This window comes from Lactuca serriola, chromosome 1 (genome assembly GCF_051521515.1).
Source record: "Lactuca serriola cultivar US96UC23 chromosome 1, Lser_US96UC23_V15, whole genome shotgun sequence".
Taxonomy (NCBI): domain Eukaryota; kingdom Viridiplantae; phylum Streptophyta; class Magnoliopsida; order Asterales; family Asteraceae; genus Lactuca; species Lactuca serriola.
The window spans coordinates 128,940,261-128,948,315 of NC_136408.1; positions in this window are offsets into that span (position 1 = coordinate 128,940,261).

Below are 8,055 nucleotides of genomic sequence, written 5' to 3' on the forward strand. Positions count from 1 at the left end.
CAAAAAGAAAATCAAAAGTCATATTAAACAGCAACCTAAATCAATGAAGCTTAATGAGAGGTCATTATTCACCATAGGAGTCATCCTCGAATTTATCTAGGATTTATAGACCTCAGAAAGTATTTTATGTGATTTATGCCCTTGTTTTCTTGTAACAATTTTAATAAATCATGGAAATGATAAAAACTCTTGGGATTTTCCAGATATTCATATCATCTTAATGGGATCTGGGGAAATTTTATTTTGAACTAAAAAAAATTTTTAGATTTTTTTATAATTAAAATCATTTACATGCACTATTAACAATGTACTTTGATCATCAAGCTCTTTAGCTTGGTGTTCATCACATGCATCACAGTTTGAAGACCATGCATGGACATATGTTGGTCATAGTGATGTTTTCAAAGGAAATACTTGAATGCATAAGGTATATGAACCTTTAAAACTTTTAAAAATCCGTATTTTAGTGTTTGACATAGGTTTTGGTCATTGGATTTCACCATTAAACAACATGCATGTTGTTCTTGGGTGAAACTGTAACAGCCCGGATCTTCAGGTATTTTATTGTTTTAATATTTTGAGTTTTGAGAAGGGACTCGGCGAGTTGGAGCTCAGACTCGCCGAGTAGGGTCGCGATTCTGGACGCGGGATTCGTTCGGACTCGGCGAGTCCAGGATATGGACTCGGCGAGTCCACGCTGTTTAATGAAACCCTAATTTCTCGGGTTTGGGACCTATTTAAATGGCCTTATGGCCGTCTTTTGCATCCATCATTCCATAGAGAGATACCCTAAAAGTGCTTTAGCGATTTGAGAGTGAAAGGAGGCATTTCTTGACATTTGTGTGTTGTTTAGCAAAGAAGAAAGAGGCTCTAGCCAAGAGGAGGCAAAGGGGACTGCTATTTGGTGGATTGGAAGCTTGACCCTTCAATATAAAGGTATAATTTCGACCCATCTCCTGTTTTGTGAAGTATAATCGATTTTAGGGTTTCTTGTGGCTTTGTTGAGTTGATTTGTTGGCCAAATAGTCCCATGCTAGTGATGAGACTTCGGATCTGGATCCATAGAGGTCCAGAGAGCCTCATCCTTCAAGCTTTATAGAGAGCAATGGAGGTCATGACCTTGTATAGTGAGATTTGTTGAAGATTCTTCATAATTAGTCATATAAAGGTTGTTCATGCATCAAGGCTGGGACTTTACGTGATGAATCAGTCTAGGAGGGCCAGATCTATGAATTGTTGGAGTAGATCTGACCTTAGAAGCAAGTTTGAGTGATTGCATGGAATGGACTCGCCGAGTCCGATGAGCAGACTCGGCGAGTAGCTTGAAGATTGCCTTGGACCGGCCAGTGAGTGGTCCAGACAAGTCAGGAGTTGACCCAGTGAGTCAGGGCGAGTTGAGTCGGGGTGGCCCCGCGATTCTTCCAGGTGGAACTCGTCGAGTCAAGGGGAGTACTCGACGTGTAGAAAGGGAATCCTAGAGAGTGGTGAGAACGTCTAGACTCGCCGAGTTGCCGTGTGCACTCGCCGAGTCCGGTCAAAGTTGACCGTTGACCGTTGACCTGTGTTGACTTCTTAGGGGTAGTCAACCTTAGAGATAAAAAGTGTTAATTAGAGCCTTGTGATGTTATAGGAGGATTAGAGCTCGGAGGATCGAGCACGAGGGATTTCCAGGGATCGTGAGATACCGAGACACGCGAGGTGAGTCTTCTCGCTATACTTTACCTTGAGTCGGTAATCAGAGTTATGTGTTAGTGTATGTATGTTATGTGCATGTTATGTGTTGTACTGCATTATTTCTACGTGATCTATGCTGTGCATGTTTATAGAGTTGGAACCGGAAGGTTCATAGAGTTAGAACCTGAGGGTTCACAGAGTTGGGTGCACGGACCCATAGAGTTATGGCCTCGAGTGGCTAATATGTGTTTTATGTGTGGTATTTTGGGGAACTCACTAAGCTTTGTGCTTACAGTGTTAGTGTTGTTGTTTCAGGTACTAGCGATGACCGTGGGAAGGCGCCGGCTTGATCTGTACACACGTGGAGGAATTTGATATAATTATGTGATCTTGGGATTTGTATGATACATATTGGGATTTGAAATTGATGTTTTATTAAATTAAAAGAGAAATGTTTTTATAAATTGTGAAAAAATAAATTTTTAAAATTTTCGGTGTTACAAGTTGGTATCAGAGCCTTGGTTTGAGGGATTCGAGTACACCTTCGGGCGTATTTGAACTCAAACTGAGGAATTGAGATGTAGTTTCAAAAAGAGTAAAAGATTTTCGAAAAACGCAGAGCAAGAGATGTGTGTACGATCAGTCAGCGCCCGAACGGTGATTTCCCAAAATACCTTTATATACTATGTGATATCCATATTGATATGATGTATCCGCATGCTAGAGTAGGCTAGGTATTGCTATTAGGACTAGAGTGGCCTGATGTGTGGTGCCTTGGCCTAGGGAGAGGTGAGCTGCTATGAGATGCTTGAGAGTGAGTAGGTAGCAGCAAGGGACTTATGAGAGATTTATTAGAGAGTAGTCTATGCTTGATAAAGTACTTGAGACCTGGGATCCGAAGAGAAGGACTTGGAGTGTATTCTGGTGCGGTGCGGACAGTAGTATTGGGCCCGTACTACTGGAAGCACCGGAGCGGTGTGCAGCCCAAGTCAAAATCTTTGGAATGCCAAGAATCAAGGAGAAAAGAGTTGTCGAGTGTGAGCATACTCGTGTGGATTCTAATTTATCGTATGTTGTATTTCAGAGGTAGATCATGGTGAGGACACGTTTGATGCCCGAGAGCAGTGGTACCAGTGAGGAGGAGATCCGCCGGATCATTCAGGAGGAGGTGGCTGCGGCCATCAGGGCGGAGATACCAGAGATGTTTGGGTCTATAAAGACCACCTTGATTGAGACGTTTGATGAGCGCTATGCCGCTCTTTCTGAGGCTGCTGCTGCAGCGGCTACCGCAGCGATTGCTGCTGCGAGGCCGCAGGGTGGGGATGCGTTGCTGTTTCGTGAGTTCAGCAACACGAAACCACCGGAGTTTGACGGTACTCAGGATCCGGTGGCAGCTATGAGGTGGATATCTGATATTGAGGGGTGTTTCTTCACTTGCTCGTCTCCTGAGCATTTGAAGGTACGGTTCGCGCTGAACCAGCTTCGCTTGGGAGCGAAGGACTGGTGGAAGTTTGTGACAGCGCATTATTCGCCTGCTGAGCTTTCTGCGGTGACCTGGGAGAGGTTCACCACTATGTTTCGGGATGAGTACGTTCCCCAGGTGGAGAGGGAGCGTTTAGCACAGGAGTTTCTGACCCTCAAGCAGGGTACCGAGTCTGTTACAGCGATCACGAGGATGTTCCACGAGAGGGCGATGTTCTGCCCTGAGCACGTGTCCACTGAGCAGGCACGTATGAGCCGCTACTTGAGCATCTTGAGGAGGGATATTCGGGAGTTCGCTGCGAACTCCTCGTACCGGACATTTGCTGAGCTTCAGGCAAATGCCCGGAAGAGGGAGATTGAGCTTGAGACTCAGGCCAGGGAGGAGGCGGAGTCTCAGGGGAGGGATCGGCGACCGGCATTGTCGCAGCCGGCCGCCAAGCGGGCCAAGCCTGCTGATCCCCGACCAGGGAGCCTGAAGGGCCGCACCTGCGGAAAGTGCGGCAAGGGTCATGACGGAGTCTGCCGAGCAGGGTCTTGCTACAAATGTGGCAAGGAGGGGCACATGGCCAAGGACTGCCCCAAGGGGTTTGCAGTGTGCTTTCACTGCAACCAGACTGGACACCGGAAGGCCGAGTGTCCGCAGTTGCGCGGAGCATCTCAGGGGTCTGCTCCTGCCGCCACCAGAGTTACAGAGAGTCGGCCTGTGAAGGCCGAGACGCCGAGAGCTCGAGGGAGAGCTTTCCAGTTGACTGCGGAGGAGGTCCGCGCCGCGCCCGATGTTGTGGCTGGTATGTTTCCTTTCGTGTATTTATTTTGATATATGATGTTATGCTTATATTATGTTATGTGTAGGTACTTTTCTTGTGAATTCCGTGCCTGCTTTAGTGTTATTTGATTCGGGTGCGAGTCGGTCTTTTGTATCTTTGGCCTTTAGCCAGCATATCAGTGCTAGTCGTGAGGCACTGAGTCGGCCTCTGAGAGTCTCCATAGCTGATGATAGAGTGATTTGTGCCACAGAGGTTTTCCGGGGATGTGTGTTAGAGATCTTCGGGGTTGAGTTTCCGATTGATCTGATTCCTATTGCGATGGGCGATGTTTGTGTCATTGTGGGCATGGACTGGTTGAGCCGATTCGGCGCGATTATCGACTGTGAGCGTCAGCTGGTGACTATACGAGACCCTAGTGGGGGAGTTCTTTCGGTGTACGGTGAGGGTACACGTTCGGGATCAGCCTTTTGTTCGGCCGCCAGGGCGAGACAGTGTCTACAGCAGGGCTGTAAGGGTTTTGTGGCGTATGTGATGGATACGCGAGCGGCTTCCGAGAGACCGAGTTCAGTTGGGGAGGTACCGGTGGTATGTGAGTTTCCAGATGTCTTTCCCGAGGAGCTGCCGGGAGTACCTCCTGTGAGGCAAGTAGAGTTTGGTATTGATTTAGTTCCGGGGGCTGCGCCTATAGCTAAGGTGCCTTATCGTCTTGCACCTCCAGAGATGCAAGAGTTATCCTCACAGCTTCAAGAGTTGCTGGGGAAGGGATTTATTCGGCCAAGCAGCTCACCGTGGGGAGCACCTATTCTGTTTGTCAAGAAGAAGGATGGTTCACACCGGATGTGTATTGATTACCGGGAGTTGAACAAGCTGACGGTCAAGAACCGTTACCCGTTGCCGAGGATCGACGATTTATTTGATCAGTTGCAGGGGGCATCTTGGTTTTCCAAGATCGATTTGAGGTCGAGATATCATCAGGTGAGGGTGCGAGATGAGGACGTTCAGAAGACGGCTTTCAGGACGCGTTATGGGCATTATGAGTTTGTGGTGATGCCTTTTGGGCTCACCAATGCCCCGGCGGTGTTCATGGATCTCATGAACAGGGTATGTAGGCCGATGTTGGATCGGTCGGTGATTGTATTTATCGATGATATTCTGGTGTATTCGAGATCTAAGGAGCAGCATGAGGAACATTTGAGGGAGGTCCTTGGGGTACTGAGATCGGAGAAGCTTTATGCAAAGTTCTCCAAGTGTGATTTCTGGTTACGGGAGGTCCAGTTCCTAGGACATCTCGTTAACCAGGAAGGGATTCTGGTCGATCCGGCCAAGGTTGAGGCGGTGATGGGTTGGGAGGTGCCAAAATCACCCTCTGAGATCAGGAGCTTCCTTGGATTAGCAGGGTATTATCGGAGATTTATCAAGGATTTCTCCAAGATCGCAGTGCCGCTCACCAGGTTGACCCGGAAGGGTGTTGCATTCTCTTGGGGTCCCGAGCAGCAGACCTCCTTTGAGACACTTCGCCAGAGGTTGTGCGAAGCCCCGGTATTAGCTCTCCCGGAAGGGATGGAGGATTTTGTAGTATATTGTGATGCATCGATTTTGGGGTTGGGTGCGGTGTTGATGCAGAGGGGTCATGTGATAGCATATGCATCGAGGCAGCTGAAGCCTCATGAGACGAGGTATCCCACGCATGATCTAGAGTTGGGGGCAGTAGTGTTCGCCCTCAAGATTTGGCGACACTACTTATATGGGGTTCGATGTACGATATACACGGACCATAAGAGCCTGAAGTACTTGATGGATCAGCCCAATCTAAACATGCGTCAGAGGAGGTGGTTAGATGTGGTCAAGGATTATGATTGCGAGATCCTGTACCACCCGGGCAAGGCCAACGTGGTGGCTGATGCGTTGAGCCGCAGGGCGGAGAGCACTCCATTGCGAGATGTATGTTTGAGGTTGACCCTGATGGCTCCGGTATTGGATGCCATCCGTGGGGCACAGGCTGAGGCTGTGCAGCCGGAGATGCAGAAAAGGGAACGGGTCGTTGGTTTGGTTTCAGAATTCGTTACGGATGGGCGTGGGCTTATGACTTTTCAGGGTCGGATTTGGGTACCGTTCGTGGGTGGTACGCGCACTTCCTTGATGGAGGAGGCTCATCGGTCGAAATTTTCGATCCATCCGGGGGCTACAAAGATGTATTTGGATTTGAGGAGAGAGTATTGGTGGCCCTGTATGAAGAGGGACGTCGCATGGTTCGTTGAGAGGTGCTTAACCTGCCGTAGGGTTAAGGCCGAGCACCAGAGACCGCATGGCAAGTTGCAGCCATTGGAGGTTCCCGAGTGGAAATGGGAACAGATCACTATGGATTTCATCACCAAACTGCCGAGAACTGCCAGGGGAGTTGATGCAATCTGGGTGATTGTGGATAGGTTGACGAAGAGCGCTCACTTCCTTGCCATCAGTGAGAGTTCTTCAGCAGAGAAGTTGGCAGAGTTATATGTGAGAGAAGTGGTATCTCGGCATGGGGTGCCGATCTCGATTGTTTCAGACCGTGATGTGCGCTTTACTTCCAGATTCTGGAAGAAATTTCATGAGGAGTTGGGTACTAGATTGCATTTTAGTACCGCATATCATCCCCAGACAGACGGTCAGAGTGAGCGGACGATTCAGACGCTTGAGGACATGCTTCGAGCATGTGTGTTGGATTTTGGGGGTAGCTGGGATGCGTACCTACCCTTGGCAGAGTTTTCCTACAACAACAGCCATCATTCGAGCATTGGTATGCCACCCTTTGAGCTGTTGTATGGTAGGAGGTGTCGGACCCCCATTTGCTGGGGAGAGGTCGGGCAGAGAGTGATGGGTAGTACCGAGATTGTGCTTCGGACGACAGAGCAGATTCAGCAGGTCAGACAGAGGTTATTGACCGCCCAGAGTCGACAGAAGAGTTATGCAGACAGACGCCGGTCCGAGCTTGAGTTTCAGGTCGGCGACTTCGTTCTCCTGAAGGTCTCTCCTTGGAAAGGAGTGATACGATTCAGGAAGAGGGGCAAGTTGGGGCCCCGGTATATTGGGCCATTTCGCGTGATTGCGAGGGTAGGCCGGGTAGCCTATCGTTTGGAGTTGCCAGCAGAGTTGGGGCAAATCCACGACACTTTTCATGTGTCGCAATTGAGGAAATGTATTGCCGACGAGTCGGCAGTAGTTCCATTAGGGGATATTCAGGTGGATGCGAGCCTGAATTATGCCGAGAGACCAGTAGCCATCAGAGATCGGAAGATCAAGGTTCTGAGGAACAAGGAGGTACCTTTGGTGTTGGTTCAGTGGCAACACCGGAAGGGATCAGAGATGACCTGGGAGCCGGAGCGCGAGATGCGGGCTCAGCATCCGGAGCTATTTTAGAGCGAGACTTCGAGGGCGAAGTCTGATCCTAGTGGGGGAGAATTGTAACAGCCCGGATCTTCAGGTATTTTATTGTTTTAATATTTTGAGTTTTGAGAAGGGACTCGGCGAGTTGGAGCTCAGACTCGCCGAGTAGGGTCGCGATTCTGGACGCGGGATTCGTTCGGACTCGGCGAGTCCAGGATATGGACTCGGCGAGTCCACGCTGTTTAATGAAACCCTAATTTCTCGGGTTTGGGACCTATTTAAATGGCCTTATGGCCGTCTTTTGCATCCATCATTCCATAGAGAGATACCCTAAAAGTGCTTTAGCGATTTGAGAGTGAAAGGAGGCATTTCTTGACATTTGTGTGTTGTTTAGCAAAGAAGAAAGAGGCTCTAGCCAAGAGGAGGCAAAGGGGACTGCTATTTGGTGGATTGGAAGCTTGACCCTTCAATATAAAGGTATAATTTCGACCCATCTCCTGTTTTGTGAAGTATAATCGATTTTAGGGTTTCTTGTGGCTTTGTTGAGTTGATTTGTTGGCCAAATAGTCCCATGCTAGTGATGAGACTTCGGATCTGGATCCATAGAGGTCCAGAGAGCCTCATCCTTCAAGCTTTATAGAGAGCAATGGAGGTCATGACCTTGTATAGTGAGATTTGTTGAAGATTCTTCATAATTAGTCATATAAAGGTTGTTCATGCATCAAGGCTGGGACTTTACGTGATGAATCAGTCTAGGAGGGCCAGATCT